Below are 27,455 nucleotides of genomic sequence, written 5' to 3'. Positions count from 1 at the left end.
TGATGGTTATGAGATGCATCTATCAAGGCAAACTATGAATCTAAGTACTGTGTATGACTGTGGCAATGATTCTAACCTCCTTACAGAGGTATCACTCAGAAAACCTTTGCTTGGTAAACACACACAACATGCAAGATATTTACACTATTAAACTATATAAAAAGAACATAAATAGACTGTGAAATGAAGCAGAGTTTATGAGCATGCATCTATAAATCACACAGAGACCGAATCCCTTACAAGACTCTCGTTCCAGATCCTAGTGCTGACCATTCAACATAACCATAAACCCTTCATATGCGCACACCATATACATGTAATGAAATTCAGAGGATAAAGGAATCGAAAGCTTATATGACTGCAACCCGTATGCTATGTAAATCAACAGTTATGTAAATCGAAACTATGATGCAACCCATGTGATACATAAATCGAATCCAATACAACGCTGTGCAAACATATAAATCAAATCTAATACAACGCTGTGCAAATATATATGAACTGAAATGTAACAAAACGAAGAGCAGTATACCAAACAAAGAACGCAGGGCCCGTCTGCACCTAAGGGTATACTGACTACCACCTTTCAGCAATCAACCAATGCAAAAGGGTATACACACGTTGTGACTGTAAATGGTTATGTGTATTAACTAAAACTCTGTTCTGAGAAAATGTTTCAACGATTGATTAACCTTCAAACATTGAACTAACTGTATTTACACATGCATACACATAGCCATGTCATCGATACATTGAATGTACATAGTGTTGTTGCCGCGTTTATTACATAGCCTTTTCAAAATGTTTCCATACCATATGTTTCAAAAAGAACAAAAATCAAAATGAAAATAGAACGATGCTGTTGCTGCTTTTATGCGCCAGAGTACCCTGCTTTGACTGAAGTTGACCGCATGCATAGGAGGCTCGATTTGGCTGGGAGATAGGTGTTTGTCCATGCTTGGACATTCTGCTTTTCGCCCATGCCTTTCGTTCTCGCTCATCTGCTGCGCCACATGTCAAACGGTAAGCCCATTACAGGATGTGGGTACTTCCTGTAACCATGTCATCAAAAACCTCTAATTCTGGAACATAAAACCCCTAAATTAATTTCTATGCAATTTAATAACTATAGAACGATTAATAATCAATATTCAAGGATTTTGAGGGATAAATGATGAAAATGTATGGATAAATGATGTGTTTCTGGGAAGGAAAAAGGGTCTTAGGATGATACCAACAGTCCTCCTTTCAAAGCCTAAGAACAAAGGAAAATGCCTAAGTACAAATCTTGGATCTCGCATATCAATGTTTTTTAAAGGAGCAGTGGTGGAGGTTTAAGCAAATCAACGATCTTCGATCGCCAATAATGTCAATCAATGATCAAGGGTCCAAGGCCCAAGGGTTATCGCATTAAACATATCAGCGATATCGGAGATCGACGATCACAACATAAGGCATGTCGACGATCGCCACAAAAAAAACATGTCGCAAATCGATATTCGACGATATTCAACTAACCACTCTTAATAAATTGGGGGAAAAATATGCCGATAGTGTAAATCATCAAGAAAGGACTAAAATGATTTAGAAAGGATGTCAGCGAAAAACCAAGGGTAGGTGTGCCTTTTTCTCTCTCCTCTAGAAAGCCATGTGGCAGAATGTTATTGTTCTCGATAAAGCCACATGGCGCTTGATGTTATCATGACGTGGCAGTATGAAGGACACGTGGCATGCATATACGACATTTTGAAGGGGCCTATGGGGGCATATAAGGGTGACACGTGTCACCAATCACGAAGCACCACGTGGTAGGGGATGAAATCACATTGACAATTGCAAATCGGAGGTTGAGGCTTATCAACACTTTGTAATGTAGTGCTCACTTGAAAATGTCGATTGAGGGGCTTCGATGTTGGGACTGGTCCACAGTAACAAACAACTCGAAGAATCGAAGGATGGGGCTAAAAAGGAAGGGGCAATCGCATATCGACAATCGCAAGTTTTGGGAGGATGCACCAAAAATAGCATCATGAAACCGTCGATCGTCGAGTTGCGATATTTGAAATGGGCCTAAGTGCTTGCGTATTGTGGTCCCATACCTTAGACAACAAGACCCTTTATAATGTATTATTCCAAAGAATCGACCCCCCTTCCTGGGCTCCTATCAAATAATTTCCACTTAAGTCCCAGGGGCTAAGGTAGAAGTGGGCCCAATTAGAGATCGACATTCGGTGTTTTAGAAAGCTTTTTTAGTTTGAAGTCCCTGATTGCCGAGCTCCGATATTTGGCTAAGTGCGTGGTCACTAGAGGAGATTAAAAGAAAAAGGCTCGAAACACTTAACAATGGAAAAAGGCCCCCGGTCAAGAGTCTAAAGGCTCTAGCGCCTTAGGGCTAAGCACTCGGTCATAGTCCTCGATCATATGAATAGAATTACATAAAGGGGCTAAAACAAATGGGGCCATAGATCTTGTAATTCCCCTGTTTCACAATGTTTTTTAGTGTAAAGTGCCAATACTGGAGAACCCTCGATATAGCTTTCTGTCAGTGTAACTATGCATTTCATGGCTCCAATAGTGTTATAAAGGGAGTGTAGAGGGATGGATGAGTCGACAACTACGATTCATGAACAACTTAGAAGTCATCACGATGACCGCTCCCGACTCTTGTAAGTGAAGGATTAAAGTTTTTTTTTAGACCAAAATCAATAGGGAACCAACCTAGTGTATGTGAGGCATGATGCGGAAAAAACGTGGCTAGACCAGAGGCCATTCGAGGAAGTGACATTGGGATATTTTCATACAACCATCATTTAAATGCTTTATTATTGAGTTTGTTTATTAGTATGTCATTTTGTTTTATTTTAAAGAAATACATCTTTCTGTTGTAACAATTTGACACGATAGAGCCTGCACGCCAAGACAACTGGTCAAGCAGATAGCTGGATGCTAAGGCAGTAGATTTTCTTATAAATGATTTTCAAGTTCTCCCTCTCCTTATAAAAGGAAGGAAGAAACACTTAACAAAGGTTCAAAATTTTGGGAAATACTTCGTTTCTACGAGACCTTTTGTTAGGTCCCTATACTACTAGTGTAGCCCATTATTGTTATTAGTGCAACCTCCTTATTGTACTGTAGTGCCCATGTAGTCCCCATATTGTTAGTATTTTACCCCATGGAATACCACTATTGTTATTGTTGTGCCTTTAGAATATTATTGTTATGTCGACTCTGATTATATTGTGACCCCTTAGACTCCTATATATAGAAATGAGGTCTTGTCATTTGTATCATCAAATAATTGTTCATTTGTGTAATGCAAAGAAGGTTTCCCCTCGAAGAGGCTGATTTTGAATTCGTTGATCTATCTTTTCTTCTATTTGTGAGCTGGTTGCGTAACATTTGGTATTAGAGCTTTGGATTTTAGGGTTTCGCTGCTCCAAATAGGTCATCGTGGCATTTTCGCAATAATTTTTTTTATACGACGTTTCAGAAGCTGAAATTAAAACCCATTTGAGCTAAAATCTTGATAAACCTTGGGTCCATATTTCAGATCTTGTCTAGCTTTATTTTTGGAGATATGATCCAAGGAATTTAGGGTTTTTGCAGGCTCCCGAATTACCTCCCAAATAGGTGACCTTGGAAAAATCGTCATAACTTTCGCTCTGAGCATCAGATTCAAATTTCATAAGGAGATACAGAAAAAGGTCAGACTGTAGTTTTTTTTATATGTTTTTTCAGGTCTGTAGGTTGAAACATTGACATATGGTAGGTTGTACAAGTCTTCTCTATTGAACTAGTGTATAATCAGGGCATCGTGGGATATTTGACATAACTCTTTTTTGAAGAATCCAATATTGATAAGACTAGTGGGGTTAGAAAGAGGACTTAGAGGGCTACCACAAGACACAATTTTAGACCTTGAAGATCATAAATTACATAGATACAACAGATTCAATATCGAGCTCCTAGAAAGCGAAAAAAAAGTGTGTAGTTTTTTTATAATTTGCATATGTTTGGTTTGAAAAATTAGTTTGAAGTGATTCAAAGGGCATAGTGAAGAATAATTATCATTAATTGATGCCCCGAAGAAAGAAAATGGAAACACCTAGTAAGCAACTTGAAAGTTCTACCATGACTCATGAAGAAGAAGAAGAAGTGCAACATGATATATCAAAATTACGAGACCAAGTGCAACATATTTCACTCTCACAAAAAGTAACAAAAGCTAAGATGGATGGTTTAAAGAAATGCATGGAAGCTAACATGGATGATGTGGAAGATAATATGGAAGCTAAGATGGTTGGTTTAGAAGCAAAATTGAAAGAAAACATTGAATATTTGAAGAAAGACATGGAAGGTTTGAAAGAAGGTTTAGAAAAATTGCTACTCGAAATGCTTCCTAATGGTGAAAAGGCAGTGGAGGCAACTCATGATGAAAACAAAAGTAATTTTAATCATGATTTCATAAAATCTAACATGGGATTGAAGGGTCACCATGTTCCAAAGATTGATATGAGGAAGTTTGATGGAAAAGATTCCGTAACATGGATACTACAGATGGAACAATATTTCGATCTCCATAATGTGAAAAACACACAAAAAGTACGCATTGCAACTTTATATTTGGAACCCAATCAGTTTGTATGGTATCGATGGATTTGTTATCGTAAAAAAATTGTCACTTTGTCAATTTTTATGGAGGAAACGATAGCAAATATGAAGATACAAAAAACACATTCTTTAACCAATTGATAAATCTCAAACAAAAGGGTTCAATGGTGGAGTACATTGAGGAATTCCAAAAATTGAATATAAGGGTAAAAGATATTCTAGAGGAGCATAAGATTGATATGTTCATAGGGACTTTAAAGGATATGATAACTTGATTGATATGTTCTTTGAGTACACTAGCTTTTAATTTTCAAGAACTTGTCTTGAATTTTTTTATTTTTTATTTGAAGGAAAGGAAGTGGAATTAAGGGGTATAGTAGGGAAATTGGGAAAGATAATAAGCTCTAACAAAATGAAAAAGATTCTAAAGAAAGAACAACGAGGTGTAATTGCACAATTATGTTCATTAGAGGTTTCGAAATCGAAATCATCTATTTCTCCAGATCTCCAAAAAGTTGTAGACAATCATTCCAAGATATTTGAGACTCCCAAATGCCTCCCACATATTCGTGATCATGATCATGGTATTCAATTGATTCCAGGAAGTTTTCCTCCAAACATCAGGCCTTACATATATCCATATTCCCAAAAGAGTGAAATTGAACATATGGTTGCTGAAATGCTAGAAGCTAGTATAATTCAACCTAGTCAAAGTTCTTTCTCTGCTCCAGTAGTATTGGTGCACAAGAATGATGGATCATGGAGCATTTGTCTGAATTATAGGGAGCTCAACAAGCTCACAGTTAAAGATAAATTTCTTATTCCTGTCATCGATGAATTATTGGATGAATTACATAGAGAAATTTACTTCACCAAGTTGGATCTTCATTTAGGATATCATCAAATCAAAATTGAGTCTGAATACATTCCGAAAACAACATTTAGAACTCATGAGGGTCATTATGAAGTTTTGGTGATGCCTTTTGGCCTTACTAATGCACCTTCTACATTTCAAGGTTTGATGAATTCCATTTTCAAACCCTTCCTTAGGAAATCTGTGTTAGTATTTTTGATGATATACTAATATACAGTAAGTCTTAGAAGGATCATGTTCAACATGTTGATAGGGTGTTCAAACTATTGGAGGAGAAACAAGTATACACTATTCATATGGTGAGGGTCCTCTCCCTATGGTCGAGCCTGCTTACGCATCCTTAACAGTCGAGCCCCTCCGGTCCTTATGGTCGAGCACCTCTCCTCTCCTCTCCCTAATGGTCGAGCCCCCTAAAGGGTCCTTATCAGTCGAGCCCCCTAAAGGGACGGAGTCACTCACTATTCATATGGTGAGGGTCCTCTCCCTATGGTCGAGCGCCTTCGGTCCTTATTAGTCGAGCGTGCTTACGCACCCTAAAGGTCCTCTTGGTCGAGCACCTAAGGGGGGACCCCCGAACAGTGTTGTCTTTGGCGTAACCAGAAGCGAGACTGCGGAATGAATGCAGGGGCGTATCATCCATCAAGCGATAGCGATCCAACCAACCTCATGGGGAGATGCTTCTATCCAGTTAAAAGAGGGGTAATCGCAAGGGGAACGATTAAGTAGCGATAACAATCAAGCAAGTAGTATGATAAAACCACAAGCTCAAGGGGTCCAGCGGTTAGTTCGCTCGCTCTAATGACCCAACCAGAAGCGGTCTTTCTTTCACTGGCTCTCATTCATTCCCAACCAAGTCTTAGCGGTGGTTCTTTCTTGCTGTTAGACCTATATTAAGTGGGCATCGCTGTGCCCCGATCCAGCCAAGAGCCCATATCAATTGTAAAGAGAAAGAGGAACTTAGCTGAGCGAAAGTGAAGAACTAATTCTAGCTAGAAGTTCTCTTTTTTCTAACTGATATTTCATCTTTGGATAGACATTCTCCCTCCCGTAGTACTTGTTGATTGGAGTACAAGAGGTGGAATATCTAGGTCATATTGTATCTCATGAAGGTGTTAAGGTAGACCCTAGCAAAATTAAAGCCATTAAGGAATGGAAAACCCCACATCCATAAAGCATTTGCGAGGATTTCTCGAATTGACAGGGTATTATCACAAGTTTGTTAAGAATTATGGGAGAATAGGAGCACCTCCAACAACATTACTGAAGAAAGATGCATTTTCTTGGACTCCAGAAGCAACAAAGGCCTTTGAACATCTTAAAAAGGCAATGTGCCAAGCAACTATGCAAGATTTCACAAAAACCTTTATTGTGGAATGTGATGCCTCAAGAAATGGAATTGGTGCTGTTTAAATGCAAGAAGGAAGACCCATTTCTTTCGAAAGTCGTCCAATCAAAGGAAAGTATTTACACAAATCTATTTATGAGAAAGAATTGTTGGAAATACTACATGCACTTAAGAAATGATGAACTTACCTAACGGGAAGACACTTCAAGGTAAAAATAAACCATGATAGTCTTAAATACTTTTTAGAACAAAGATTTTCTTCAAAAGAGCAAGAAAAATGGGTCACAAAGATGGTGGGTTATGACTTTGAAATCATCTACAAAAAACGGAAGAAAAATGTTGTCGCAGATGCACTCTTAAGAAAGGATGAGGACGTGGAAGCATTGTTTTGTGCCATTTCTATTATCCAGCTAGATTGGGTAAACGAAGCAAGGGATGAATGGAAGATCGATGAAGAAGTGTGGGAACACATTCAAAAGTTGCATCAAGATCCTAGTACATATGATACATTTAGTTGGAAAAATGATTTGTTATCGTACACATATCGTTTATACCTCTGTAAGAATTCCAAACTCAAACAAAAGATTCTTTTGGAAATGCACACCTCTCCCTTAGGAGGGTACTCAGGATTTTTAAAAACTTATCACAGGGTTAAGAATGAAGTTTTTTGGGATGACCTTAAATCTTATATTCAAAATTTTGTGGAAGAATGTTTGGTTTTCCAACAAAATAAAGTTGATACAATTAAGACCCCGGGTCTGTTACAACCTTTATCCATTCCAAGTCAACATTGGGAGGAGCTTTCAATGGATTTTATGAGTGTAATCACGGTGGTATTTGATAAACTTACCAAGTATGCACACTTTTGTGCATTATCTCATCCATTTAAAGCCAATACAATTGCTATTACATTTATGGAAACAATTCAAAAACTACATGTAAACCCAAAGATTATTGTAAGCGACAAAGATCCCATTTTCACTGGAAATTTTTGGACAAAATTATTTTCTTGTTTGGGTACTCAGTTAGCTCATAGCTCATCTTATCATCCCCAATCTGATGGGAAAATTGAGATAGTGAACAAATGTTTGGAAGGATATCTTCGTTGCTTTGTATCAGATAAACAAACACAACGTGTCAAGTGGTTGCCTTTGACTGAATGGCGATATAACACTTCCTTCCATACTGCAGCAAAAATGACACCATTTATGACAATTTATGGATATCATCCACTGTCCGTCACATCATATTTAAGAGAAAATTCTAAGGTTCAAGTAGTGGAATATCACATCGAGCATCAGCAACAAGTTCTCCAACTCTTAAAGGATAACCTCACCTTGGCGCATAATAGAATGAAACAACATGCATATCAACATTGTAGTGAAAGAAGTTTTGATGTAGGTGACTGGGTATTTCTATGACTAAAACCATACAAACAAATGTCCCTTAATCAAGCTAAGAAGGATAATAAGTTATCACCAAAGTATTATGGTTCGTACAAGGTGTTACAAAAGATTGGTGCTATGGAATACAAATTGGAGCTTCCTGCATCTTCACGAGTGCACCCAATTTTCCATGTGTCATGCTTAAAGAAGGTTATAGGTGACAAGCTCCCAGTTCAAACAATATTTCTAGAACTTGACGAGAAAAGAAAAATCATATTGGAACATGAAGCAGTCATAGAAACAAGAAATCGACAACTACAAAATCGATCAATTTCAGAGTATCTCATCAAGTGGAACAACTTACCTGTTGAAGATTCCACATGGGAGGATGATAAATTTTTACAGAAGCATCCAAAACTACTCAAGCGTTGAGGGAAACAATTTTTTGAAGGAGAGGGGCATGTTAGGTCCCTATACTATTAGTGTAGCCCATTATTATTATTAGTGAAACCCCCTTATTGTATTGCTATGCCCATGTAGTCCCCATATTGTTATTACTGTGTCTCATAGAATCTCACTATTGTTATTGTTGTGCCTTTAGAATATTATTGTTATGTCGACTCTGATTTTATTATGATCCTTTAGACTCTTATTTATAGAAAGGAGGTCTTGTCATTTGTATCATCAAAGAATTGTTCATTTGTGTAATGCAAAGGAGGTTTCCCCCTCGAAGAGGATGATTTTGAAGTCGTTGGTTTAACTGTTCTTCTATTTGTGAGCTGGTTGCATAACACCTTTATTGTTTTCCTAAAGGCCTACTTGAAGTTTTTTGTATGTTGGTTTTCCTGAAGAGATTAATACAAATTTTTTGGTGATTCCAATTGATTTGGATTGCAGTATGTTCTTCTCCTTTTGTCTTTCATATATGTTTATAATTCTTCACAGATCTCATGTCAAAGTAGAAAATAGTTGTATTTACCTTCAGATACAGATTCATTTAAATAAAAACATTGATGGATAATGCCTATTTCAAGGTGGAAATCTAATCTTTAGAAAATGGTCCATGCATCTTAGAATTTCATAGCATTCCCTCTCTCTCATTTCTCTTTGAGTCTTGACATATAGAATTTTTATGTCTTAAGATCTATATGATGGATTCCTCCTCTACTCTCTTCCCCCATTACATATGTCTCAACAACTAAATCACTGGAAAATCCGAGTCTTATTTGGCCACCTTAAGTTGAAGATTATTTCTTGAGTACTCCTCTGTACAAATTGCTTTCTATTTGGTATTTTTATGAATGGTTATGAATCAAATTCATTTTTATTTCTGTGACAAACCAAAGTGCTGAAAGTCTTCAACTACAAATATGTCAAGCACTCTTTAAGATGTCCTAGGCATTGGTCTACAATCAACCCAGAGGCTGTCTTTAGGAAGCTTTCATATCTCCTGAAGCACTTGCATTATAGGTGCTAGAAAAAGCGACAACTGGTACAAAAAAAACATTTCTAATATTTAATCGAAACCAACCTCTCGCTAGTGCCACGACAAGGACCATATTTTGAGGATATCTTGCTTTGATATTTTCTACTTCTTTTTAACGGATGGGAAAATCATTGATTGCATTTTAGAACATCTGAATAGGAAGGGGAAGAAGAGGAGAGATTAACCTCCTTCTCTTCCTCTGAAATGGTCTGTTATTCCTTATTATTTGAAGGAGGGATTTTGTCGATATCCTTTAAAGAAGTCTCTTCCTCACCAGGTGAATTGATGTTCTTTGAAGGGACTTGATTTTGATTTGGTTGATCTTCTTCATTTGTGACTCGGGTCTTAGATAACTTCAAAGCTTCATATCTATCACTAGAGGGAGGACGTTGACGAGATTTAGGGTTGCTGGAGTGAGGCCTCTTAGACGAATGATTCTTGTGCTTCCTTGAAACTGGTTTGAATGTTCCTTGCTCATTGTTACTTTGAGAAAATGGTGAAGGGATAGGTGGAGATTGAGATGCTTGAGCTTTTGGATAAATTTTTGCAAAGTGCCTATACTCATGGAAAAAGTTGCTTTTAAAATGAACCGGCTCATAATCAAAAGCCTAAAGATGGGACTAGCCCTTGAAGTCAAGTTGAATCGCCTTAAAGAGCCCTCATTTTAACATAAATTTTGTTATAGGAGAACTTATCATCCTTACCCAGAGCACTGGTAATGTAGCTACTCAATTTGTTACCTATGGATTTGAAAATATCATCGTCATAGTAAAGAAGGGGAAGATATGACAATTTAATCCATACAAGAGTAGAAGATATTTCCATGATAGGATTAGAATCTAGAGTCCAATGGGTGGGAAACATTCCCTTGGAGCCCATGAAACAGGGCCCATATCTGCAAATCAAATCTCTGTTCTCTTTGTTTTAAAAGATAAAATCATAATAGGTGTTTCCATAATATAAAGTACCAATGGGCTCATTATTTTCCTAATATTTATAGATCCATTCTAAAACAAACTTATAACTCAGCCAATGTTTGGTGAATTTACCAATCAACCGTCTTTCCTTAAGGGTATTAACATTCTTCTTCACAAAGGAAACAAACCCCAAATCAAGAGAAGGAATTGTATTTTCCTTTTTTACAAATCTACCCTAAGGTAGAGAACTATGACCATCCATACTAGGGTTAGAAATGCCACCCATTGTACAAGTAATGCATTGAACATAGTTGGTTGATAGAATAGATTAGCCAACCCCATAGCAAGCCAGGGTAGCAAAAAACTAAGATTGAAACCTTGAATCAGTAGCATAAACCCTTGATCTCCCACGAAGATTGAAGCACAGATGCTGCCACTACAAACAACCAAATGAGCCAAAACAACTGAAAACAAAACCTTAAATTTGCAATAAAATACCAATTCCGCCATGATTTTTGTTGGAATTTGGGTAGGTCAAAAGGTATTTCCAAGTGGAGAAAACCCATGAAAGTTAAGTTGGTTGGGAAAGTTACCCAAGTGGTTGGGGTTTTGGACCCAAATTTATGTGTTTGGAGCCAAAATAACTAATTTATTATTCTAATTAATTATTATAAGGTTGAGTGGGTAAAACCCTAAAGGACCAAGGGTTCCCTAAATAATATAAAGGAAAAGTATAAATAAGATGCCAAAGGAGAGGCTTAGACATACAAGTGGAGGAATTTCACTTATGGAGATTGTGAGGCTAAAGGATCTAGCCGAAAATCTGCCTTAGAAGAGCTGCAATAGTAAGAAAGAAATTTTGATATGAGTGCTACAAGGTCAAATAAGAAAGAACAAAGTCAAATCTAAGTGTTGGATTGTCAAATGTGCAACAAAAAAGTCAGATCTGTGCACTAAAGGAGTAGATCTTGCAGATTGAGAAGTTGTAGTGTGAGTGTAGAAGGGTTAGTTGCTAAGGACAACAACAATCCAAGGACCTTGGGCTAAAGGCACTAGCTCAGGTATGCATTTGAATTTGTGATGGGTAGATTGAGGGTCTAAAGGATTGGACTTGAAGTAGTAGGTTTTGTATACTATATATAGTTGTATCAGGTTTCATAAAGAGCCATGATCCCTGTTACAAAAGCCTTAATGATTCTTTATTAATGGACTAATAAAGGTCGAGATTTGGGCCAATATTCTTGTGTTTTTATTGATTTCATTGTTGTTATGTTTGCGTTGTGTAGAGTACTTTTAGTTGAGTATTTGTTACCCACCACAGGTGAGTGATCCCCACAGGAGAAAAATTTCTCCTAGATTTGTCTTCAGTCGGTAGCTAACAACCCCTTCCAGCCACTAGATAGCTCGATGTGCCACCATCCTTTGCCACTTGAGCCAGCCATTATGTGTGCTCACCCATTTGTTATGATCGTATGTTTGAAGGTGGGCCTTCCAACTCTGAAGATATGGATTTTAATTATGTAAGTGGGTATTTTTGCTTGCTAATCATGGACACATATGGACATGGATTAGTGGAGGGATTTAGCGGAAAGAATGGGTTTCATATGTATTTTTGTCCCCTTTTCCATCTTGGTGGTTAGTCTTGTATCTGTTGATTTTGGGTAGCATCAGATGTGTTCTAGCTCCAAAATTTTGTGGAGGAGCTAGAACATATGACATCACCAAGACCCAAAACTCGTTTGGAGAAATTCCACCTGGATGAGGATTTATTAAAATAATTGATATTTTTAATGGATTACTAAGTCTAAACTTAGGAAAATAAAAATATTAATGGGTATTAATAAATATATGGGTGAGAAGCTTCTAAGAGATGAGGATCAAGTTTGTTTTAATCTTAGTCGTTGATTAGAGACTCAATCTTGGCCATTGATTCATCAACAATAAAAGTATAAGAGAAGACTTGATATTCATTTGGAGACACACCGACAAATACTCAGTATCCCAAGGAAAATCGATTCTCAAAGAGAAGGAGATCGATTTCAGAGGGAGAGTTGCAAGGTGGAGGAAGAGGAGGGCATTAGCATCAGTTGGTGACTGAGGAGGAAGTGACGCAGGGGTATTGAGAGACAACCCAGAGAGAAGACACATTCCAGGAGACACAATCCTCAAGCAGGCTGACGCATAGGAGACATAGAACCATGCAGAGTGACGCAAAAGTTACGCAGAAGTGGGAGAAGGGTCTCCAGGGTGTTAGAAAGTTTCTAGGAGAGGGATGAACCTTGCCTCATGTGTTTTCTCTCAGTAGTATCTCAGTTTCTCTATAAAATCATCCCTTGTAGATCTATTGTTGCTGAAGATAAAACCCTCATCTGCTGCATTAGTTTTCCCACATTGGGATTTTCCGAGGACAATTGTCCAAAAACAACTGTATTGATGTGATTGGTTCTTGTGTTTGTATATCATTTTTATTTGCTCTATGTAATTATGTGATAATTGCAGTAGAATTTATTTTAATGTTCACTGAAGGGATTTCATAAATAACTTATTGTGAGAAATAATTAGGTGAAATAAATTAGTTATTGCAGTAGAATTTTGGGTTAGAAATTTTCACATGGTATCAGAGCAGAGATCTGGAAACAAGAGAGAAGAATCTGCTATGGGTCAGGAGCATGATGCAGAGGCATCAACTCAGAGGGACTCACACAGATTTCCAGAAAAATAAGAAAGCACGAAGAACATGGATCATGATTATTCTATGTTAGCTTCCAAACTGGAAGAAGTCACTTGCCTAATAAGTTCTGTCTCCTCTGAGGTTTGGTATATAGATAGTGGAGCTTCCTGGCATATGATAGGAATACGAGAATGTTTTTCAAATTATCAAGAAGAAAGGATGAATTTTCAGATCACCATGGGAAATAAGGCAAAGTGTACCCCCGTAGGAAGAGGTACCGCAGCCTTTCAAACCGAAGAAAGGGAGTGGCTTCGAGCAACCAATGTGTTGCATGTGCCATGATTTGGGATGAACTTATTCTCCATATCTCAACTTCAAAACAAGGGCTATGATGTTTTGTTCATTAAGGAGAAAGTATATGTCAAATACCTGAGTTGGGAAAGGAAGGCCCAGATTGGAATGATAAGTAACAGACTGTATAGATTACATCTAGAATCTCCTATGGCATTGATCGATAGCAATGGGGATAAAGATTTAAATTAACTATGGCACAAGAGTATGGGACACTTACACCATGGGGCTCTGAGAATTCTTGGGAAAAAGATATCAGGAGTTCTAGAATTAAGTATTAAATGATATGATGTATGTAGAGGGTGCACTCTAGGAAAGTATGCCAAAGCAACGTTTTCCAGAAGTAACAATAGGGCTCAGAGTGTTATGGGATTGATACACTCAGATATCTACCGACCCATGTCCATAAAAGCTCTTAATGGTGCTGAGTACTTCGTCACATTCATCGATGATAATTCTAGGAAGACTTGGATCTACTTTCTAAAAACCAAGGACAAGGTTTTTGGTCGATTCAAAGAGTTCAAGGCTCTACTAGAGAATTTGACAGGAAAGAAGATAAAATTGTTGCGCTCAGACAATGGTGGAAAGTATGTTGACAAGAACTTCACTGATTTTTGTGCTAGGGAAGGCATCAGAAGAGAGTGGACAACTCCCTTCAATCCGGAGCAAAATGGGGTAGTAGATAGGAAGAACAAGATTATTGTGGAAGCAACCAGGGTGATGTTGTATGATTAGGATATGCCCAAATTCCTATGGGCAGAAGCATGCATCACGAAAGTTTATGTCTAGAATAAGACTCCTCACAGGACATTGGGCAATATTACTTCAGAAAGTGTCCTCACCGGGAAGACACCTGAAGTTAGTCATTTGAGGATATTTGGGAGTTTGGCACTCTGCCATATACCCGAAGAAAAAGGGAAAGAAATTGGATCAAACTGTAGAAGAAGGATATCTTGTGGGATATAGTGAGAATGCTAAGGCATATAGAGTCTATCTTCCTAGGAATAGGAAGGTAGTAGTTCGGTGGGATGTAAAATTCATGGAGGACAAAGCTTTCAAGAAATCTCGAGAAATGCCTTCCAAGGAGCAATCAAAAGACGATCCGTTGGTACAACCATTTCGACCAACAGAAACTGGTAATTCTCCAAAAGACAAAGCTTCAGAATAGGTGGAGTCTCAGAAACAGGAAGAGAAAATGGATTTACCCACTACTAGTGGAAGAACGAGCCAAGAACTTCGATAGATTATACAAGATGTAGAGGAATTTGTTGGTGCACCAAGGAATGAGAAAAGGGAGCGAAGACATCCAAATAGATACTAGGCCTTGGTAGCTCAGGTTGGGGAACCCTCTAGTTTTCAAAAGGCCGTTCAACATCAAGTATGGGTAGATGCTATGGTGGAGGAATTCAGTTCTATAATGGTCAATGATGTCTGGGAAGTGGTACCTAGGCCTCAGGAAAGGTCAGTGGTAGGTTTGAGATGGATCTACAAAGTCAAATATGGTATAGATGGCAGTGTGGAAAAATACAAAGCCAGGTTTGTGGCTAAGGGGTATGCTCAAAAGGAAGGGATAGACTATGAAGAAACCTTTGCCGCAGTAGCTAGGTATACTTCTATTAGATTTGTGATATCCCTTGCAACACAGATGGGGTGGGGGATTCACCAGATGAATATCAATACGACGTTCTGGAACGGGGTGATAGAAGAAGAAGTATACATTGAACAACCAGAGGGTTTTGAGACACATGAGAAGAAATATCATCTATGCAGGTTGAAGAAAGATTTTTATGGGCTTAAACAGTCACCTAAAGCATGGTATGGTCGAATTGATGGCTACTTGCAAAAGATGGGATTCGTCAAGAGTGATGAAGATCCTATTCTTTAATATATTGTTGTAGAGAATGAGCCTCTAATCCTGGTGTTATATGTGGATGATATTTTCCTGGCAAGCTCATCCAAGCTCATAAAAAATTGCAAGGAGAACCTAGCCACATAATTCGACATGAAGGATTTGGGATGAATGCATTATTTCTTGGGGTTGAAAGTTTTGCTGCAGATGGGTGAAATCTTCCTTGGAAAAGGGAGGTATGCTACAATTCTTTTGAAAAGGTTTAGAATGTAGGACTATAGACCTATGACTACACCAATGATCACCAACTGGAAGAAGATTGATGCATCCATAGATAAAGAAGTTGATCCCACCTTGTACAGGAAACTCATAGGGTCCCTGATGTATTTGGTTAATACCAGGCCATACATTTGTTATGTTGTCAATACCCTTAGTTAGTTCATGGTGGAACCAGAGAGGGTGCACTGGGAAGCATCCAAGAATGTTCTAAGATATATATAGGGAATAGTTGAGCATGGATTAATGTACACCCAAGGCAATGACATCAGGCTGAGTGGGTTCACTGACACAGACTTGGATAGAAATTCAGTAGATCGGAAAAGTAACACTAGGTACTATTTCAACATTGGATCGAGAATGACCTCCTGGTGCAGTAGGAAACATAAATCCGTGGCTCTGAGCTCAACTGGAGTTGAATATATGGCAGCTAGCATCGCGTCGTGCGAATCCATATGGCTTAGGAAATTTCTTGTGAATCTATTCGAGAGAAAGATGGAAGTGACCAGTATTTTGTGTGATAATTAGAGTTGCATCAAGCTCTCTGAGAATCCAATATTTCATGATCGGTTGAAGCACATTGATATCAAGTGTCACTTCGTCAGAGACTGTGTCCAACGAGGGGCAGTACAATTGAGGTACACTCCTATTGGATAACATGTGGCAGACATTCTCACCAAGGCTCTGGGAAGAACAATGTTTGTTTATTTCAGGGAGAAGATGGGGATGGTGAAGAATCCGTGTCAATAGCAGAAGCAGATAGTATAGATGCAGTGCAATAGTTAGTAGTGGTTGTGCTATGGGAAACATGATTGCAACATATTCAGAGGGAGCTGCAGTACAAATGTAACAACGATAGTTGCAGTGTCATGGGCAACTATACAGGTTGCAAAAACCCAGTAGATGAGTGGCAGTAGATCGAGCATGAAACATCGTAGACGACTGAAGTCGTGGATCAATGTGGTGCTTCTATTGGGAAGTACTACTAGAGCACATTCCTTGGTAAGAGGGATTGTTGATTTTGGGTAGCATCGGATGTGCTCTAGTTCCAAAATTTTGTGGAGAGGCCAGAACATATGAGATCTCCATGTTAAAATTGGCAACAGGGAAAAAATTCATGTGGGTCATCTTATTCATGGCTAATAATATTTTTATTAGATTCCTCTCGTCGAAAGGTGTAGGATTGATATAAATATCATCCAATTCCGATAAGTATTCATGGAGATATGAATTTGTTTTGATTATGGAATTATTATCAAGACGACCTACAACTCATGTAGGCTCAAAAGCCCAACAGTCGCATCTATTCACCCACCAACGTTGTGTATAAATATAAGAGGACTTTTCCTCATTTAGACTCACTCATCTCATCACATCTCTCTCTCTCTACTGCGCAGATATGAGTCTCTTCTCTACTGCGCTGAAATGGGTCTCTCTCTCTCACACATGTGAAGCCGAAAGCTGTTGAATTTAAAGCTGCAACTGCAGAAGTAACGATTGACTTGCGTGGCCTAGAAGATCTCCTCTTTGGAACTACGCTGTAGGTTCATCTGAACCTCCTTTGAAAGCCGCAACGTTTGGTGGTAGAATGAAGTCAATCCGACGAACGGTTTGCAAGATATCGACTGCCCTAGTTTGAAGCCGGAAACTGCTGAAACTGAAGCTACAACTGCAGAAGTAAAGATTGACTTGCGTGGCCCAGAAGATCTCCTCTTTGGAACTGCGCTGTAGGTTCATCTGAACCTCCTTTGAAAGCCGCAACTTTTGGTGGTGGAATGAAGTCAATCCGACGAACGATTTGCAAGATATCGACTGCCCTAGTTTGAAGCCGGAAACTGCTGAAACTGAAGCTGCAACTGCAGAAGTAAAGATTGACTTGCGTGGCCTAGAATATCTCCTCATTTGAACTGCGCTGTAGGTTCATCTGAACCTCCTCTGGAAGCCGAAACTTTTGGTGGTGGAATGAAGTCAATCTGACTGTCGGTTTGTGAGATATGGTCTGCCCTAGTTTGATAATGAAGCCGCTAATGTTGATGCTACTGATCTAGGGTTTGCTACTGCTGATATGAATCAGATTTATTGTACTATTTCTCTCTGCTGAATTATTGAAGATAAAAGAAGATTTGATCAAAGGGTTTCCCCACACATTGTGGGGTTTGTCCCTGGCTAGCCGCCACATCTTGTGTCTCTTGTCTTGGCTTGTTTTTTGTCGATCGTTTAATGTTCTATCTGCACTTTACTTTATGTACATGTGATTGCTAATCGGTGGAATATAATAAGAAAAAAGAAGTAATCTGTTATAAGCATAGAACATACCATAACTTAACATGGTATCAGAGCTGAGGTGAAGACAAAGCCCGAGCAAGAGCAAGAGCAATCATCGAAGAGAATATTGACAAGGCTATCCTAAAATAACTATGGGGTCCTCAACACTCTTTCCTGCTGAAGACGAGCTCCGTGAGAAAGCTGACTATCACTGATGGAAGATGTCTATCGATCTAACCCTTGAGAATCAAGGAGTGTTGGATCATGTGAGAGGCAATATTGTTGAGCCTCCATCAAATGCATCCGCTGCTGCCTGGAACAAATGAAAAAATGGAAAAGTCAAAACAATAGAAGATCATCCGGGACTCTATCGACAAGCACTTGGTGGCCTACATCTCTGAACTGGACACCTCCAAGGAAATCTACGATAGACTGGTGAGTTTATTTAAAGTTAATGATGCAAATCAAGTTTTGTTTCTTAGAAATAAGCTGAGGGAAATCAAGAAGGGTAAAGATGAAAGTATGCAAGCATACTTCTTAAGAATCACCGAGATCAAGAACAATCTCCTATCTATTGGGGAAACTATTACTGACAGAGAAATGGCACTCACAACTCTTGGAGGATTTCCATTTGAATGGTATGTGTTCAGGACTACTCTTTTGAACTATAATGTAATTCCTGGTTTCTAGGAATTAATGGCTAGATGCATTCAAGAAGAAACAAGGGAAGAAGTGCAAGAAATGCCCATGCCTAAAGGTCCTCCTGCTGCCTTTTCTTCTCATGCAAAGAAAAGAAATAATTCCGGGTCTAAATCAAAAGGAAAGGCTGGACCTAAGGCTAGAAGAAAATGACGATGTTAGATTTGCGATAAAGCAAGTCACTATGTATGAGATCATGAGCATCATGATGAATGAGATCATGGACATAAAGGGCAACATGAGATCATGGACATGTAGGATAGCATGATGATGATGCACACTAGTTTGAGCAGCATTATGATGGATAAAATCATGGACATGGGCAGCATGATGATAATCATGATTAGAGAAGCATGGTACAGTATGCAGTGGTGCAACTCGAAATCCCTCTGATGGCAATCAAAGGAATGACAAATTCAACTGCAAAGGTAAGAGGAGAGATGGGAATCAAGGAAGAGGACAACCATTCAAGAAGGCTAGAAAGTCCGAGATGTATTAAATGCACCTGACCTGAAAAGGAACCTAGTGTCCATCTTGGCAACGTAAGACAGAGGCTACAAGGTAACCTTCAACAATGGCAAGGTATGTATATGGAAAAATAATGTTAAAGATGCCTTTACTCTTGGGTTTAGTGTTGATTCATTATATCAGGTCGATGGAAGTCCGCTAGGTGTCATGTCTTGTGACACATCTCTTTAGTTTGAACTTTGGCATTGGAGGTTTTTCCACTTTCATTACAAAGATCTACCTGATGTAAGACAGATGGTAACAGGGATGCCCGAATTCCAAGTAGAGAAAGAAGGTGTATGTCCGAGATGTGCCAAAGGAAAGCTCAAAAGGGGACCATTCCCCTCAAGCCAAAGCAAGACCTCCGATATATTACAATTCGTTTACTCAGGCATACCTGAGGTTGGCATTAAGAGGGAGACTACTACACCACATACTCCTGAGCAGAATGGTGTGGTGGAAAGGAAGAACCACATGATGATGGAAGCTGTCCGGGCCATGCTACATGATCAAAGACTTCCAAAGTTTCTATGGGTTGAAACTACAATCACCGCCGTATATGTACAAAATAGATGCCCTCATCAAGCATTGGGTTCCTAAACTCCTGAAGAAATGTTCGCCACCGGTCAAAGGGAAGTCGTGATTAGTCATGATGTCACCTTTGACAAAGATATGGCTCTTAGCAAGGTGGAAAATCTGCTGACTTTGAGTAGCTCTCAAGAAGCCGACACTAGGGAACCGAAAGAAAAAGATGATGAATCAATGCATGATGTAGAAGAACCCATGGATCCGATTGATCCTCATCCACATGAGCCTTCCTCTTCTAGGAAGAGGCCTTCATGGCTTAGGGGGATACTTGATGATGCTGAAGGACATGCTGCACCGTGAGGAACCTTCCATCAAAGTAAGAAACTTAACAGGTATGAGGGATACCTGACCATCATGAGCACGATCATACAAAATGAGCCTTCGTAATTCTCAGATGTCGTCAAGCATCAAGTATGGAAGGATGCTATGACCGAAGAATATAAGTCTATCATAAAGAATGATGTTTAGGAAGTAGTTCCCAGACCCCAGGACAAGACTGTTGTTACTTCCAAATGGCTTTACAAGATAAAGCATGCAGCAGATGGAAGCAAGGAAAAGTATAAGGCTCGTTTTGTTGCTCAAGGTTTCTCCCAAAAGGGAGGTATAGACTATGATATTTGCACCTGTTGCCAGATATACGACCATCCGCTTGATCATAGCCCTTGTGGCTTCACAAGGATGGAACCTACATCAGACGGATGTGAAGACTGCATTCTTGCATGGCTCGATCAAAGAAGAGGTCTACGTGGAGCAACCCGAAGGATTTGAGATTTATGATCGAAAATCTCATGTATGCAGGTTGAAGAAAGCTCTCTATGGGCTGAAGCAAGCACCCCGAGCATGGTATGAGAGGATCGATAGCTACTTGATGAAGCTGGGATTCACTAGTAGTGAAGCCGATCCTAACCTTTACTTTAAGGTTGAAGATGACAAGCCTCTCATACTGGTATTGTATGTGGATGACCTCTTTCTAACAGGTACAAACCCTCTCATTCACAAATGTAAGAGGGGGATGGCTTCTGAATTTGAAATGAAGGACCAAGGACTTGAAGTGTGGCAGAAGCCAAGGGAAATTTTCCTATCTCAAGGAAAATATGTGGTAAATATATTGGAAAGATTCAGTATGATGGACTACAAGCCTGTGACTACCTCAAGGATCTTAACTTTTAGAAGTTATATGGTAGTGATGTCGGACCAGACTTGGGAAATGCCTCTGAGTTTCAAAAACTCATTCGCATTGATGTTCTTGGTGAACCTCCATCCGAACATATGTTTTGCAGTTAGCATTGTGAGATCATATTTTGTTGAGCCTCACTGGATTGATGCCAGGAATCTTCTGAGATGTCTTCAGGACACAACCTCTCATGGATTAAGATACAATGCCGGAGATGTGAGACTACTTGGTTATACTAATGTTGATTGGGCAGGCAGTGTGGTGGACCGTAAGAGCACTTCCGGGAACTGTTTCACCTTGGGATCTGCTTCGATATCCTAGATGAGCAGGAAGTAGAAGTCAGTGGCTTTGAGCACCGCCGAAGCAGGATATATTGTTGCTAGCATAACCTCATGTGAGGCAGTCTAGTTGCGAAAGCTCTTCAGTGAGCTGTTTGGATTTACATTGGATACCACTGTGATTCTTTGTAACAACCAGAGGTGGGATTCGATTATTGAGGAATCCCATATTCGTCAATTTCTCCAGCAGATAGACATCATCTGGGATATGGTAAGTCAATGAGCAAGGAAGCTCCATCACATTAAGATGATGTACAGGTTGATACACCTTGTCAAAGCCCCGAGGAAAGATCTAATTTGTGATTTTCCCAAACGACTTGGAGTCGGCAAGAAACCCTTGTACAAGGGTCCTGCATGTTGCATACATTGAGCTTTGGGAGCTCTGAGGGCTTGTGGTTCCTACTGGAGCAACATATGACCACAGGGTGACTCACCCTCCCCTGGTGGTGCACACTGGAACAAGATGATTCGCTCTCTTGTGGGACAAGATGATTCGCTCTCTTGTGGAACAGGATGATTTGCTCTCTTGTGTAGTAGGATGATTAGTTCTCCTGTGAGACCTGGATTGATGTGTTCTCCATGGCAGCCTGGATTGATGTGTTCTCCATGGCAATTGTAGCAGGATTGATGTGTTCTCCTGTGAGGCTTGGATTGATGTGTTCTCCATGGCAATTGTAGCAGGATTGATGTGTTCTCCTGTGAGGACAAGATTGATTAGTTCTCCTGTCGAGGCATCCTACCCATGCAGTCCAGGACTCATGGGAAGTACCTCTCATCTGATCAATGAGCAGGGAAATGAAGTTAGGGACCATAGTAGTACCGATGGACGTATCGTTGTAGCTACCGTACTTCCTATGCTAAGATGACCTCCATTGATCTGGGATCAATGATACTGGTCTGGGACCAGTGGTAGGAGTTGTACCAAACTATGACGCTGACTTCGGGTCGGTTGAGACTGGTCTGGGATCAGTGGTACATACTCTGAGACTGACTTTGAGTCAGTGGAGGATGATATTGGTCTGGGACCATTGGAGTTGTACTCACTATGACGCTGTCTTTGGGTTGGTTGAGACTGGTCTGGGACCAGTGTTACATACTCTGAGACTGACTTTGAGTTAGTATGATACATCCTCGATCATTTCTTCTTCTTCATAATTCGGACAGAAGCAGAGTAGAACAGAACAATGCAAGAGCATAGCAGAACAGAACAAAACAGTACAGATCAATGCAGGGCAGAACAAGACAAAGTAGAACAGGCAAAATAGAGCAGAGCAGGACAAGGGTCATGCTGTACAGGGCAGTGCATTTGATGGATGAATAGTAACGACTGATAGACAGATTGCAGATGAAGTTCTCCATGGTTGAGAGGGAGTGTTAAAATTGGAAACCAGGGAAAAACTTCATGTGGGTCATCTTATTCATGGCTAATAATATTTTTATTAGATTCCTCTCGTCGAAAGGTGTAGGATTGATATAAATATCATCCAATTCCGATAAGTATTCATGAAGATATGAATTTATTTTGATTATGGAATTATTATCAAGCCGACCTACAACTCATGTAGGCTCAGAAGCCCAATAGTCGCATCTATTCACCCACCAACGTTGTGTATAAATATAAGAGAAATTTTCCTCATTTAGACTCACTCATCTCATCACATCTCTCTCTCTCTACTGTGCAGATATGAGTCTCTTCTCTACTGCGCTGAAATGGGTCTCTCTCTCTCACACATGTGAAGCCTGAAGCTGTTGAATTTGAAGCTGCAATTGCAGAAGTAAATATTGACTTGCGTGGCCTAGAAGATCTCCTCTTTGGAACTGTGTTGTAGGTTCATCTGAACCTCCTTTGAAAGCCGCAACTTTTGGTGGTGGAATGAAGTCAATCCGATGAACGGTTTGCAAGATATCGACTGCCCTAGTTTGAAGCCGGAATCTGCTGAAACTGAAGCTGCAACTGCAGAAGTAAAGATTGACTTGCGTGGACTATAAGATCTCCTCTTTGGAACTATTCTGTAGGTTCATTTGAACCTCCTTTGAAATCTGCAACTTTTGGTGGTGGAATGAAGTCAATCCGACGAACGGTTTGCAAGATATCGACTGCCCTAGTTTGAAGCCGGAAACTGCTGAAACTGAAGCTGTAACTGCAGAAGTAAAGATTAACTTGTGTGGCCTAGAAGATCTCCTCATCTGAACTGCGCTGTAGGTTCATCTGAACCTCCTCTAGAAGCCGAAACTTTTGGTGGTGGAATGAAGTCAATCCGACGGTCAATTTGTGAGATATGGTCTGCCCTAGTTTGATAATGAAGGCGCTAATGCTGATGCTACTGATCTAGGGTTTGCTACTGCTGATATGAATCCGATTTATTGTACTATTTCTCTCTGCTGAATTATTGAAGATAAAAGAAGATTTGATCAAAGGGTTTCCCCACACATTGTGGGGTTTGTCCCTAGCTAGCCGCCACATCTTGTGTCTCTTGTCTTGGCTTGTTTTCTGTCAATCGTTTAATGTTCTATCTGCACTTTACTTTATGTACATGTGATTGCTAATCGGTGGAATATAATAAGAAAAAAGAAGTAAACTGTTATAAGCATAGAACATACCATAACTTAACAGTGTCATGGGCAGCTATACAGGTTGCAAAAACCCAGTAGATGAGTGGCTGTAGATCGAGCATCAAACATCGCAGAGGACTGAAGTCGTGGATCAATGTGGTGCTTCTATTGGGAAGTACTACTAGAGCACATTCCTCGGTAAGAGGGAGTGTTGATTTTGGGTAGCATCAGATGTGCTCTAGTTCCAAAATTTTGTGGAGAGGCCAGAACATATGAGATCTCCAAAAACCCAAAAATTGTTTGGAGGAATTCCACTCAGATGAAGAGTTATTAAAATAATTAATATTTTTAATGGATTCCTAAGTCTAAACTTAGGAAAATAAAAATATTAATGAGTAATAATAAATATTAATAAATATATGGGCGAGAAGCTTCTAAGAGATGAGGATAAAGTATGTTTTAATCTTAGTTGTTGATTAGAAACTTAATCTCGGTCATTGATTCATCAACAAGAAAAGTATAAGCGAAGACTTGAGAGTCATTTGGAGACACATTGACAGATACTCAATATCCCAAGGAAAATTGACTCTCAAAGAGAAGGAGATCGATTTCAGAGGGAGAGTTGCAGGGTGGAGGAAGAGGAGGGAATCAGAGGTAGTCAATGACTGAGGAGGAGGTGATGCAGGGGTATTGAGAGACGGCGTAGAGGGAAGACACAATCCTCACACAATGTGACGCAGAGGAGATGCAAAACCACACAGAGTGGCGCGAAAGTGGGAGAAGGGTCTCCAAGGTGTTAGAAAGTTTCCAAGAGAGGGATGAAAATTTCCTCAGGTGTTTTCTCTTAGTAGTATCTCATTTTCTCTATAAAATCATTCCTTGTAAAGTGATTGTTGCTGAATATTAATAAAACCCTCATCTGTTGCACCGATTTTCCCACATTGGGTTTTTATGGGGGTAATTGTCCAAAAACAACTGTGTTGATGTGATTGGTTCTTGTGCTTGTATATCACTGTTATTTTCTCTATGTAATTATGTGATAAATACAGTAGAATTTATTTTAATGTTTGGTGAAGGGATTTCGTAAATAACTTATTGTGATAAATAAGTAGGTGAAATAAATGAGTTACTGCAGTAGAATTTCGGGTTAGAAATTTTCACAATATCCTAGTACCATGGAATTCCCTCTAATGGTTACCAGCTTTAGGAGTAGAACTACATGGGAAACCTCGATTTTGGTTGCATGGTTCCACTTCCTGATACCACATATATCAACGCCCTTCGCTCATTATAACCCCTTTTCATATATTTCCCATCCGGGTCCACATTTGTCCATTAGGCTACAAGGAGTTAGCATCACCCTCCCCTTGTCCACACTTTGGGTCAAGTTTGGAACAATGCCCCAAAGGTTGATGCATCTAAAAAGAAAGTTAAAAGCATAATTTGGCCACTCACAAAGATGGAATGTACCCTAAAATGCAAAATATGGTTAGGACATAAAAATTTAGCACATGGGAAATAGCCAGACATGAGCTCTACTGCTTATCATCATGGCCATCACCCTAGTTTCTAGGGCCCTATATGAGCCTCTTGCATCATTGAGGAACCCATGATTGTCCCAACCCCTAGAGGGTGATGAACTACCCAACCCTAAGGGGGTATTCACTACTTTATCATACACATCATGCTCTCATTCCTTGGAGCCCTGAGTAGTTAAAAGAAAGAAAAATCATTAAAAGGAAAAATGAATATGAAGTGTTATGAATAAATATATAGGAAATAATTTAAATGACAATAATCATAAATAATTATTAGTTAATTAGTAATTACATTGAAGAGGCATGTCTAATGAGACATGACTCCCCATGAAGAGACACCTGCTTGGTATATAAGAAAGCCTCTCATTCTCATTGTAACATCATTCTTATTCATATATTTAATATATAATATTTGTATCCTCTTGGATATCTTGATATTCCAAGTCTTTTGGAGTAATTAATCTGTAGAAGGAACTTTGTTCGCTTCATGAAGAAGGGTGGAAAAACAAAGGTCGGTGTAACTAATGTACCACGATTTCTCCCTCCTACATCTATACATCCATGTGTGGGCTTCCTTTATTATAGCTACCTTTGTACCATGTAGTGTGGCTTGGAGCCTTCCCCTGCTACCCCACTCTGTTCCACTATTATTTCACATGACACTTGTCATTTAACAGACGTACCATGAACTTGTCAGTCCCTTGGAAGTGGAAACCAACTAATAGTGTCCTTTATTAACCTCCTTTTTGCACCTAGGGACACTTGTACATTCTAAAGACCATTTGGAAGGGCATGCTTCTATGAAGTGTCCACTTCGGCCCCTGATTTGTAAGCTTATTTACTCAATTGTACGAATGGATTGTTGTACTCAAAGGTGATGATACACATTGGATCTTATAAATGATTGCGGGTGGGGATTCACCTTGGGTTTATCCGCCCTATACGAGATCCAAGCCCACTAGAAGGTCATGATGGCACTTGTAGGGTGAGCGTTGAGAGCCATGGGCCTCCTCCACAACATAGCATTTATTAACACACCATGTGACTCTATTACGGCTTCGTGCTCCGCGCCCACAAATCATGAAGTCTTTACAATGGACTTAGTCAAAACTAGGGCTTTAAGCCCCAAAACATGCCTTGGGGGGATTCCATGCCCAACACAATTTCCATCTCACAACACTTCCCTTGAACCTTACAAACAAGTTGAAACTAATTCTTTCTTTGAGCTAGCTCAATAACTTCTTTTTCTTGGTTTATCAACACCTTCTTCAACGTCAGATCCTCTCCTGTCTTTGGCACATTCTCGACTTCCTGCACCTCTACTTTTTCTTCCTCCACTGGAGCAACACCGACATTCCTCTGGTCTATTCCTCTGATATCAAGACACTCATACACTATGTGCCCTAATTTACCACATCTATAACAATGAACTTTTCTTCCTCTTCCTCTAGAAAAGGGACATTCAACCTCTGGATTCTCCCTCTTGCCATCATGGTGCATTTGAATTACTAGCTTCATTTCTTGGTGCTATAAATCTCCCTCTACTAGGTTGATCCCCTCTTCCTTTGACAACACTCTTTCCTCTGCAATCTTGTTTCCTTGCAAGATTTTTTTTATCTTTTAAATATAATTTATATGCCTCCTCCACTGTATTGGGTGATAGTAAACTAATCTCATCTTGTATCTCCAGTCTAAGGCCATTTATATACCTTGCTATTTTCTCTATGCATTCTTCTACATATCCTATCCTGATGTTCACCTTGTAGAATTATTCTGTGTACTCTCTTATTGTCATCAACCTATGTCTAAGGTTCTACATATTTATGAAAAAGGTAAGCTGGTAATCTTTTGGTAGAAACTTACCTTTGAGTTTCACAACCATCCTATCCCAACTTTTAATCTTTTGTTTGTTATTTATTCTTCTTTCTGTTTGTATGCCATCCCACCTCAAAGATGCATGAAATGTTAACTTAGTTACAATAAACTTAACCTTCTTCTCCTCATCCATCTCTTCATACTAAAAAAAAT

Source organism: Pinus tabuliformis, chromosome 3_2 (assembly GCF_031772625.1).
Source record: "Pinus tabuliformis cultivar Carrire ecotype Pingquan chromosome 3_2, CPIR1, whole genome shotgun sequence".
Classification (NCBI taxonomy): Eukaryota; Viridiplantae; Streptophyta; class Pinopsida; order Pinales; family Pinaceae; genus Pinus; species Pinus tabuliformis.
The sequence above is the reverse complement of the archived record's forward strand: the minus strand, read 5'-3'. Positions refer to the sequence as shown.